Source organism: Cupressus sempervirens, chromosome 6 (genome assembly GCF_028749045.1).
Source record: "Cupressus sempervirens isolate cs-2001-9-10 chromosome 6, ASM2874904v1, whole genome shotgun sequence".
NCBI classification, from domain to species: domain Eukaryota; kingdom Viridiplantae; phylum Streptophyta; class Pinopsida; order Cupressales; family Cupressaceae; genus Cupressus; species Cupressus sempervirens.
Genome location: NC_143123.1, coordinates 310,867,529 through 310,879,642, shown reverse-complemented (window position 1 = coordinate 310,879,642; position 12,114 = coordinate 310,867,529).

Genomic DNA, 12,114 nt, shown 5'->3' with positions numbered 1-12,114 from the left:
AGATGTAACATATTATCATTGATATTTTGATGAGTTGTTAGCTTTTGAGTGATAGATCTATAGGGAATACAAGGGATGACAAGAGGCAATGAACATGTTGGTCTATATGTTTAGGAGTTAACCATTGGTATGCCATCATAAAAGCATTGTGGAGCTTCCTATCATCATACAAGTGTGGTGGCAATTTCTCTATTTGGGATTCATGGTGAGCGAACATTACAACGTTTGTGGTCAAATTGTGACAATAATTTGTGATGATGGTCTAATTTGTGGTAATTTTAATGTTTTTTGTTGCAATTTTCTCCAACATCATTGCAATATCAAAGTAAGCATCATAATTGTGACACCTATGTAAGTATAAAAGGAGAACAAAACATGACATAAATCATTCCCCACTTGTTTTGATTGTGGAGAGTTGTGCATGAAAGAAGGTGGAGAGCTCCAAATAAGAGTATAAACATCACGATGCCCTTGTGCTTGGTGCATTTCATTCCTATGATACATCTCTATATTTTTTTACCATGTCCTTGCTTTGTGATTTAATTATTATGATCTCTTTATTTCATTGTCATGCCTTTTCTCTGTGATTTGGTTGTAGTGCTTTTATGATCTTTGCATTTTTTTGCCATGCCCTTGTCATCTCTACATTTTGTTGTTGTGCCCTTGCTTTATGATTTTGGTATCATGGCCTTGCTCTACAAATTTTTTGTCATGTCATGCCCTTTCTCTGCGATTTCATTGTTGTGTTGTGCCCTTGTTCTACAATTTCATTGCCATGCCCTAATGCTTTTATGATCTTTGCATTTTTTTTCCATGCCCTTGTCATCTCTACATTTTGTTTTTGTGCCCTTGCTTTATGATTTTGGTATCATGGCCTTGCTCTACAAATTTTTTGTCATGTCATGCCCTTTCTCTACGATTTCATTATTGTGTTGTGCCCTTGTTCTACAATTTCATTGCCATGCCCTAGCTTTGCAATTTTCTTCAAGGGTATGTAAATGTTGGTTTCTTATCCTTCTGAACAGGTATATCTTTATACCTCCTTTTGAACATGTATATATATATATATATATATATATATATATTTTAAAGGTGCTTATTACATCTTAGGACAATAGAAAAATTGATCCAACTGCATACATATTTTAGAATCCAAAAAAAAAAAAAAAAACTCATTCAACCCATGCTAAGTGACTTGTCTCAAGATCCACCACAAAAATAATGTAGACTGGGAAAAATGGGCATAGTTACAAGAAATTTTACAAAAACATATCATAACAGATATTTGTACTTACAAGTTCACAAGAAATCTAGTTGCTAATTAGTTGGGTTGATTAAAAATTCTTGTAAAACTATCATCATATTAGGTACAATAAAATGAGCAATTAGTTGTTCCCAGTTAGCAAGATCAAATACAATTTTCCAAGGTGATAAAATTGCATATGCAAGGAATTGAAGAATAACTTCAGTGAAGAGTTTAGTGTAAGGAGTTGAAGAAGCAAGTTCTACTTCTATGTAAATGCCATAGTCATGAGCTCATTCCCTTGTAAAAGCCTCAATCACAATAAAATTAACTCTAAACCATGCAAAGGATATTGAAGTGGTTCCCAACCTTGGAACACTCTTATAAGCATTTGATATTTGGACTATAAATTCTTAAAGACACTTGGAAATGATTCCAATTTCATAGTGCCTACCACAACACTTTCCTGAATTCTATCTAGTGGCTCCCATAATATCCTCTATGTTGTCTAGTTGTTGTTTCTACCATGTAGTCTCTTTCTAAAGCCACTCCTTCTCCTTCGCTCTTATGCCTTAAATTTTGATCATCAAACTTTTGAATGTCTGCCTCTACCTAATTTAAAATCAACTTCACATTATGTTGTAACTCTGGCATAGGTGTTTGATCATCGATAGCTTTCATTTCAGCATTCAAGTTTTCAAGATTGGTCAACACCCTCACATGGGGACCTCTCATGTCAAGCACCTTCTTTACTATTTCAACACCATGTTCTTGCTTCTGAGCTAACAATTCTTTAGGTGTATTTTCTTGTAAAACATTAATTTGTTGAACAATTGTAAACTCTTAGAAAGTGCATTTTTGTTTTCATGTATGTATGTATATATAATAATGAATAATAATAATGTTTTCATGTATGTCAAAATAATAACTAACTTTACCATTGGATCATATAATAATGAAGTAATCAACCTAGTTAATCAGCAACTACACCACTTTAACTATTGTTTCCAATGCCATAGTACCTACCACAACACTTTCCTAGATTCTATCTAGTGGCTCCCATAATATCGTCCATACTATCTAGTTGTTGTTTCTATCATGTAATCTTTTTCTACAGCTACTCCTTCTCATTCTCTTTCTTAATCCTTTCCTTATCCGTTTCTCTTGTGCCTTAAATTTTGATTATCAAACTTCTAAATATCTACCTTTTCCTTATCTAAAATCAACTTCACAGTGTGTTGTAACTCTGGCATAGGTGTTTGATCATCAATAGTTTTGATTTCAGTATTCAAGTTTTCAAGATTGGTCAACACCCTCACTTGTGGACCTCTCATCTCAAGCACTTTTTGTACTATTTCAACACCATGTTCATGATTTTGAGCTAATAGTTCTTTACATGCATTTTCTTGTAAAAAATTAATATTGTTGGACAATTGTAAACTCTTAGAAAGTGCAATGCTATTTTCATGTATGTATGTATGTTTATATATGTATGTATATATGTATTTATGTATGTATGTATGTACGTAAACAAAGAGATCTTGTGGATTGTGGATTATGGATTATAAACAAAAAAGAAAAGGAAAAATGAAATTAAACATTCCTCATTTGTTTTGATTGATTATGGAGAGTTGCACTCAAAATAGGGTGGAAAATTCTGAACGAGGGTGGAAAGCTTTGAATGTTGGTGGAGATTAGTGGAGATCTAGGATTTTTCTATCATTCTCTTGTGATCTTTGTGCCCTTTCTCTACAATTTTCTTCAAGGGGATAAGAGGTACCTATGTAAATGTTCTTTTCTTTTCCTTCTAAACATGTATCTCTTTCTCATATATAATAGCTTTGGTCATATTCAAGGATAACTGATTATGATCACTATATGCATATGTGCATGCATGTATGTAAATTAGTTCACTATGTGAACTACTTTACATGCATACATACACACTTGCATAGTAATTGTGCTAAATTAAATTAATCATTCATGTTTTGAATTCACACAGACAATTATCCTTACATTGAATCAAATTTATTCATACCAAACTAAGTATGCAAAAATATGTACTTAGAGATTATATTATCACTTGGTGATTGAGTGAAGATCTCATGCATAATATCATCCAAGTAATGATAAACTACATTCACATTAAATCATAATAGGATCAATAACATGATTCATTTGTGTTACTTCATACTTGTTTTATTGAACATTTTATTTAACATAATCAATAATACTAGAATTATACATCTATAGCCAGTAATCTTGTTTATTTTATTTAATCATATACATTTAAGACTATTATTTTTCTTAAAATTAGACTGTATATTTGTTATCATTAAAACACAAATATATATCTCTGATAGTTAAATTATTTAATTTCAAGATCTTCATATTTAACATGAGGAGTTTCCAATCCTTGACAATGGAATAGCCACAATGTGGAGCCACATAGCTAATGGATTTTCCACCAAATTATATTTTTATTATAATTTTGTCCTTCAAAAATATTATAGGTGAATGTTCTTATGATTTTGCATATATTTAATAATTTGTCACTTGTCATTTGAGGTAATTTTCTATAATGAGATAAAGACACCTATCATAAGGATGGACATGTTAATTTTGATCATCCCACTTTCAAAGTTGATTCCCTTATCAAATTAATGAAATTACTTGCAAATAACACCCTAATTTTCTACAACTTGCCTGATCATCCATTCATAAAATTACCTTCCTCCTAAACCACCATAGCATGCAACGTTTGTTTGAGATTTATATCTTAGTCCCACCATTTCAGAAGACCAAGTCTAGTGATTTGTATCTAGCGAATTGATGATATAGAGATTCAATATGTAGGAGGATATATTGACATCACAAATGAATCATCCCATATCCATAAATAACATCTAATATTATGTAATTCTCTCTCCTCTAAAGACCCAATACATGGAGCCATTATTATCATGAGTAGACTCACTCTCCTTAGACAAATTCAATTGAAACTATTCATACCAAACTAAGTATGCAGAAATCTATAGTTACCAATTATATTTTCTCTTCGTGATTGAGTAAAGATCAAATATAATTTTCCAAGGTGATAAAATTGCATATGTAGATGTATGTATGTATGTATATATGTGTGTATATGTATGTATGTATGTATATAAATAGAGAGACCTCTATATACATACATACATACATACATACATAGACAGACATATGTATGTATGTATATATATATATATATATATATATATATAAAGAGATGATTCTCTATATATAAATACATAGACACACACATGTGTGTGTATGTATGTAAATATACACATACACATACGTAAAGAGAAACTTCTATAATCACCTGCTAAAGGAAATATAAAGAGACACAAGTTAGAAGGAAAAGAAAAGAACATTTACATAGGTACCTCTTCTCGTCTTGAAGAAAATCACAAAGAAAGCACTACCACATTTGGGCCCAACACCACACATTACACCACCATTGCAAATTTACATTGTAATTTGACCCCAAATGTTGTAGTATTAAAAAAGGAATAGAGATCACAAGGGCATGACATGGAAAAAAAAATCACAGAGCAAGGGCACAAAGATCGCAACAAAAAAATCCTAGATCTCCACTGATCTCCACCAGAGGTAGGACAATGAAATGTAGAGATCATAAGGTCACAAAAATGAAATGCAATGATCAAAAGGGCACAAAATTGAAATCTCCACCAATGTTCAGAGTTCTCCACTCTTGTTTAGAGCTCTTCACCCTCTTTCACATTCAGCTCTCCACAATCAAAATAAATGGAGAATGATTTATGCCATTTTTTTTTGTTTATATCTAAAATCAACTTTACATTGTATTTTAACTCTACCATAGGTGTTTAATCCTCGATAGATTTGATTTCAAAATTCAAGTTTTGAAGTTTCCTCTTCATTATATAGTCCTTTCCACCCTAAAAACCACTTTGTTAATTTATTAAAATCATGACTTAAAAAAAACCAATGATAAAACAAAGCCCATATTCTAGAATCCAAATAATAAAATAATAAAACTCACTCAACCCATTTTAAGTGACTTAGCTCAAGATCTTGCACAAAAGTAATGCAGACCAAGAAATATGGGTAGAGTTTGCAATAAATTTTAGAAAAACATATCATAGCAGATATTTTTAGAAAGAAACAAGCCATAATCTAGTTAAATTGGTCTACTTTCTGATTATCTAGGTTGATTACATATTCCTATAGAATTTTCATTAGATTAGATACAATAAAACAAACAGTCAAGTGTTCCTAGCTAGTAGGATCAAATATAATTTTCCAAGGTGATAAAATTGCACATGTAGATGTATATATGCATGTATGTATTTGTATATATATGTATATATGTATGTATATATAGAGATCATATGGATTGTGGAGATCAATGGAGATCTAGGATTTTGTTGCTATGCCCTTGTGAACTTTGCATCTTGCTGCCATGCCCTTGTGATCTTTGTATATGTATGTATGTATTTAAATAGAAAGATCTTGCCACAATAAAAAAATAATAAAACTCACTCACTAGGTAGCGCGGCCACAAGCATTGTCACAAGCTTTTAAACATAACTATATAAGGAGTGAGTTAGGATGTATATAGGTTAACCTTACATTAACTATAAACTACAACATAAAGGTTTCACTAGGGTATTATAGTATTATAATTATAAAAAACTATATGATTCTCCTGAGTGGGTGTATGATGGCGAAGAGATGTTTTAGGAAAGTAAAGCTCACTAGTGGTTATAGGAATACAACTACATAAAAATAATTAGAAACCAAAACTACATATTCATTAGAGTGAGTAGTTTAAGGGTCTTGATCCCATGGATATGGGTATGTAGGTAGCCTGGTAGGTAGAGTATGTCTCTAGTGTGTAGATGCCTTGGACATAGTTAGGTAGCACATAACTATTTTAAGACATTATATGTTAATTCACAAGGTTTATATTTTAAGACATTATATGTACCTAGCGTACCTAGCTTTTGAAAATAGAAGGCTAAACTCTACATTTTAGCATTAACTTGTCTAGTCTATTTAGACCCATTGATCATTGTCAAAATATTTTAAACATAACTATATCAGGAGTGAATTAGGATGTATAGAGGTTAACTATTAGGATAAACCATGAACAGAAATAAAAACTACCTGCAAATATAACCAATAACAAAATAATAATAGATCACATAGAAATGAACACAAGACACCAAGATTTAACATGGTTCATGCAATCCCTGGGCTACGTCCACCAAATAGAAAGTTTGATCTTATTAAAATCTAGTGATTACAACTTGATTACAGTCTGTAATCCCTTACAACTCAATACCACCACAAGAAGCAATTTTGCATCATAACATAATTAAAATACCTAACCCTAAACCCTTTTATACAAGTATTTTATCTAATTTAGGGTTACAACAAGTACTTTCCTGATCAGTCACCATAATCTAACAATCTCCCACTTGGGGACTGATCAGGCTCCACACTAAACAACAATCTCCCACTTGGAGACTAATCCTATAGCAATACCATGACCACATGGGCCTCCCACTGGATCAAACCACCCTAGAATCTACTATTCTTTTATTCATGTTCAGTCTAGAAGACCAACCGAAGCTAAAGAGGAGTTCAACTTCTCCCTTGTTACAACCTTTGTCAACATATCTGCTGGATTGTCAGTTGTATGGATCTTCTCTAGCTTTAACTGTCCATCCTCCAAAACTGACTGAATGAAATGGTACCACAACTATATGTGTTTGGTCTTAGAATGCAAAGCTAAATTCTTTGCAAGATGAATGACACTCTGACTATCTGTGAACAAATAATTATCCTTATGAGGATGTCCCAATTCTTCCAAGAAGAACTGAAGCCATATCATCTCCTTGGCTACCTCTGTAGAAACAACATACTCTGCCTCTGTAGTGGATAGAGCATTAATCTTTTGTAACCTAGAAACCTAGCTCATGGTTGCCCCATGAATAGTAAAGACATAACCTATAGTACTTCACCTAGTATCGATATCCCCTACCAAATTTGAGTCAACATAGCCCTGTAAATCAGTAGTAGAGCCCCCAAAGTGTAAACACTTATTTGATGTTCCTCTCAAATATCTAAGAATCCACTTGACTACATTCCAATGCTCAAATCCTGGATGACTCATATACTTGCTAATGACTCCCACTGCATGTGCAATATCTAACCTAGTACATACCATAGCATACTTTAAGCTTCCTATAGCTAAAGAATAGGGTACCTTGGACGTCTTCTCCTCCTCTTCCTTTGTATTAGGACACATCTCCTTAGTCAACTTCAAATGATTAGGTAAAGGTGTGCTGACACCTTTAGCATTCTCCATAGAGAAACGTTGCAACACCTTCTCAACATAATTAGCTTGAGATAGCATCAATGTTCTATTCTTCCTATCTCTACAAATCTTCATACCAAGGATTTGTTTTGCTGCCCCCAAATCCTTCATAGAAAATGCATGTGCTAACTGGCATTTTAGCCCCTTAATATGATCCATGTTAGACCCAACTGCAAGCATATCATCAACATATAAACATAAAATAATGTAGCTATCATCATCCAACCTCCTAAAATAAACACAATAATCTGAATAACACCTATTATATCCATGCTCATGCATAAAACTGTCAAATTTTAGATACCATTGCCGAGGTACTTGCTTCAAGCCATATAAATTTTTCTTCAATTTGCACACTAAGTTCTTACCTTTGACCTCAAAACCCTGTGGCTGAGCCATATATATTTTTTCATCCAGATCACCATAAAGAAAGGCTATTTTAACATCCAACTACTCTAAATGAAAATCTTCAGTGGCCACAAGACTTAAAATAGTACAAATAGAAGTCATTTTAACAACTGAAGAAAATATCTCATCAAAATCAATTCCCTTTTTCTGTGCAAATCCTTTTACAACTAACCTAGCCTTAAATCTTTTCTGACCTCCTTCCTCTTCTTTCAACCTATAAATCCACTTATTCTATAAAGCCTTTTTACCTGCAGGCAACTTGCATAGATCTCATGTCTTATTCTTTAGCAAAGAGTCCATTTCATCTTTCAATGCAGACTCCCACTGAATCTTAGTATCCACCTGCACAGCTTCATCATAACTTTCAGGTTCACCAGCATCAGTAAGTAAAATAGAATACAACGAGGGAGAAAATCTTTGTGGAGGTCTAATTTGCCTCGTTGACCATCTAACATTCATTGGTGTGTGTGGTATTTGTTGTTGCAGTTGTTGTACATCATGAGGAATGGCTGGAACATCAAATTTTGGAGTATCATCCAACACTACATAATCATCTTCTTTCTTCTCATGTTGCTGCAATAGATCTTTGTACAACACTTTCTCATTGAATATGACATCCTGACTTCTAAAAATTCTAAGATTTTCAAAATCCCAAAGCCTATAACCAAATTCATTAATTCCATATCCAAAAAAGACACATTTCTTTGATTTAGCTTCTAGCTTGGTTCTATTTTCAGAGTCTATATGAGCAAAAGCTTCACAACCAAAGGTCTTGAGAAAAGAATAACTCACCTTCTTACTAGTTCATGCCTCCTCTAGAATACCGCAGCCCAAAGGAGTAGAGGGACCTCTATTAATCAAATATACTACAGTATTGACAGCCTTCACCCACATGTGTAAGGGCAACCTAGCATACATCCTCATGCTCCTTGCACGCTCCATTATAGTCCTGTTCATGTGTTCAACCACTCCATTTTCCTGTGGAGTCCTTGGAATAGTTTTTTGTCTACGAATACCATTAGTGGAGCAATAATCTTCAAATTCATGACTAAAATACTCACCACCATTATCAGATCTAAGACATTTTAATTTCTTACTAGTCTCATTTTCAACCAAGCATTTCCATTTCTTAAAAGTTTGAAATACATCAAATTTTTGTCTAAGGAAATAAACCCATAATTTTCTAGTTGCGTCATCAATAAATGTAACATAATAATGAGAGCCACCAAGGAAAGATACCTGAGCTAGTCCCCATACATCTGTATGCACAAGCTCTAATTTCTCCTTTTTGTTTTCCTTCCTAGTCTTTACAAAACTCACTCTCTTTTGTTTTCTATACACACAACTTTCACAGAAATCCATATTAACACATTTCAGACCTGGTAAAACTTTCTTTGAATGAAGTACTTTCATACCTTTCTCACTCATGTGCCCAAGACTGTTGTGCCACAGTGTTGTATCAGAATCTATAGCAGCTATTTGTTCTCCCTGCTCAACTGCAACAATTGTTCTTGGACATTCATTTTTCTCTAAAAAAATCAAAGTAGAAGGAACAATATGACCTATACAAAGATATAAGGTGCCTACTTTCACACCTTTTGCTACTACAAGGGAACCTTTTGAAACCTTCTAATTTTTATCATTAAAAGTAACTACACAACCCTCATCACCGAGTTGCCCTGCTAAAATTAAATTCCTACTCAGCCTTGGAACATGTCTTACCTCATGTAGTAGCCAATGATTCCCATTCTGCAACTTAATCTTAATTTTTCCCTTTCCAACAATCTAACAGGGTTCATTATCCCCCAAATAAAAAGACTCAAAATCCCCTTGAACATAATCGATGAAATAACCTCTATGAGGTGTAGCATGAAATGAAGCACCAGAATCTAAAACCCATGAATCATCAAAACTTTCTAAAGATAGAAGCAAAGCATCCTCTTCAGATTTGTTACTTACCACATTTGCCTCCTTGTCTCCATTTGATTTATCTCCTTCATTTTTCTTTCGATTCCAACAATCTTTCTTTTTGTGCCCTGGTTTCCTATAGTACCAGTAGTCATTCGGTCCTCTTGATTGAGACCTCTTCCCTTTTGACTTTCCTCTTGATTTCCCACAATTTCTAGAGTTACTTCCTCTCTCAGTCATTCTGCCCCTGCTTTGTGCATTCAAAAAACTTCCTAATGTAGATCCACCTAAGGATTTCCTACGAGTTTCCTCACTCAAAATAACACCGATCACATCATCATATTTTATGGTACTACATCTAGGAACAAAATTACTCATAGCCATTACCAAGCCATTCCAGATTTTAGGCAAAGAACACAAAATCAAGAGAGCCCTAATTTATTCATCAAAATTGATACCCATAGAAGATAATTGACTAGTAATTGTATTAAACACATTTAAATGATCTGCAACAGATCCACCTTCTGCCATTTTCATATTAAATAAATGCTTCATGAGAAATACCTTGTTTGAAGCGGAGGGCTTTTCATACAGTGTTGCTAGGGTTTTCATCAACTCTTCTGTCATCTTTGCTTTTGTAATATTAAATTCCACCAATGGTGCCAAGCATAACCGAATGCTTTCAAGTGCCTTTCTGTTCAAAAGATCCCATTCAACATCTGAGATAGATCCCTAATTCTTGGCCTTGCCTTCCAACGATTTCCATAAATCCTTCTGATACGTATAGTCTTCCATTTGCATCTTCTATAACTAGAAGTTTTGCCCATTAAACCTATCAACCCTTAGTTTACCCTCATCTTCGATTGCTCACACTCAATCATGAGACTCCCACTCAACTATGAAACTTTCTTATAGAGGATAACTAAAAAAACAACTAGGTTTTGATACCACTTGTTAGGATAAACCACAGATAGAAATAAAACCTACATGCAAATATAACCAATAATATAAAAATAATAGATCACACAGAAATGAACACAATGCACCAAGATTTAATGTGGTTCACCCAATCCCTAGGCTACATCCACCAAATAGAAAGTCTGATCTTATTACAATCTAGTGATTACAACCTGATTACAGTCCGTAATCTCTTATAGCTCAATACCGTCGTAAGAAGCAATTTCACATCATAATACAATGAAAATACCTAACCCTAAACCCTTTTATACAAGTATTTTATCCATTTTAGGGTTACAACAAGTACTTTCCTGATTAGTCACCATAATCTAACATTAACCTTACATCAACTATAAACTACAACACAAAGGTTGTACTAGGGTATTACAATATTGTAAATATTGCCTAACTCACCCAAGTGGGTGTATGATGGTGAAGAACTATATTAGGTGAGTATAGCTCACCAATGGTTATAGGAATACAACTACATAAAAATAATTAGAAACTAGAACTACATATTCATTAGAGTTAGTAGTTCAAGGGTCTTGATCCCATGGATACAGTTATGTAGGCAGCCTGGTAGGTGGAATATGCCTCCAATGTGTAGATACCTTAGAAATAGTTAGGTAGCACTAAACCATGTATATATGTATGTATAGAGGTAATTATTCTCTACTTAATAGTGTCATCCACATAGGGCAGGGGGGGGGGGGGGGGGGTGCATTTGAGCTTGCACCTTCTACAATACTTTATTTCCATTATTTCCACTCTTCGAATCAAAGGTATACAAGTTTATCACTTGTAACTATAATTTTCAAATAGTAAAAACCACAATAGTTTCTTATAATTCTATGGTCCTCTTTGTATGTTTATAAAATTGAAGTTTAAAAATTAATTGCATTTATGTACATCTTTTTCAAGTTTGATATTTCTCTTTTTCTTGACTTACAATCCAAGAATAATTTTTCAAAACATAAACTAACCAATTGGAGATTGAGCCAAAAAATTGTAAGAACAATTGTGCCAAAAGAGCTAAAAAAATATGATTGGTGCATGATAATCATCTTTTTATGCTCTTTTTGGCAAAATTGTTCTTACATTTTATAATTTTTGGTGAGAAAAAAATTCCAAATTAATTAGGTAGGTGATCCAAAATTAAATCATAATTGGTTGAAGCATGTTTAAATACCTT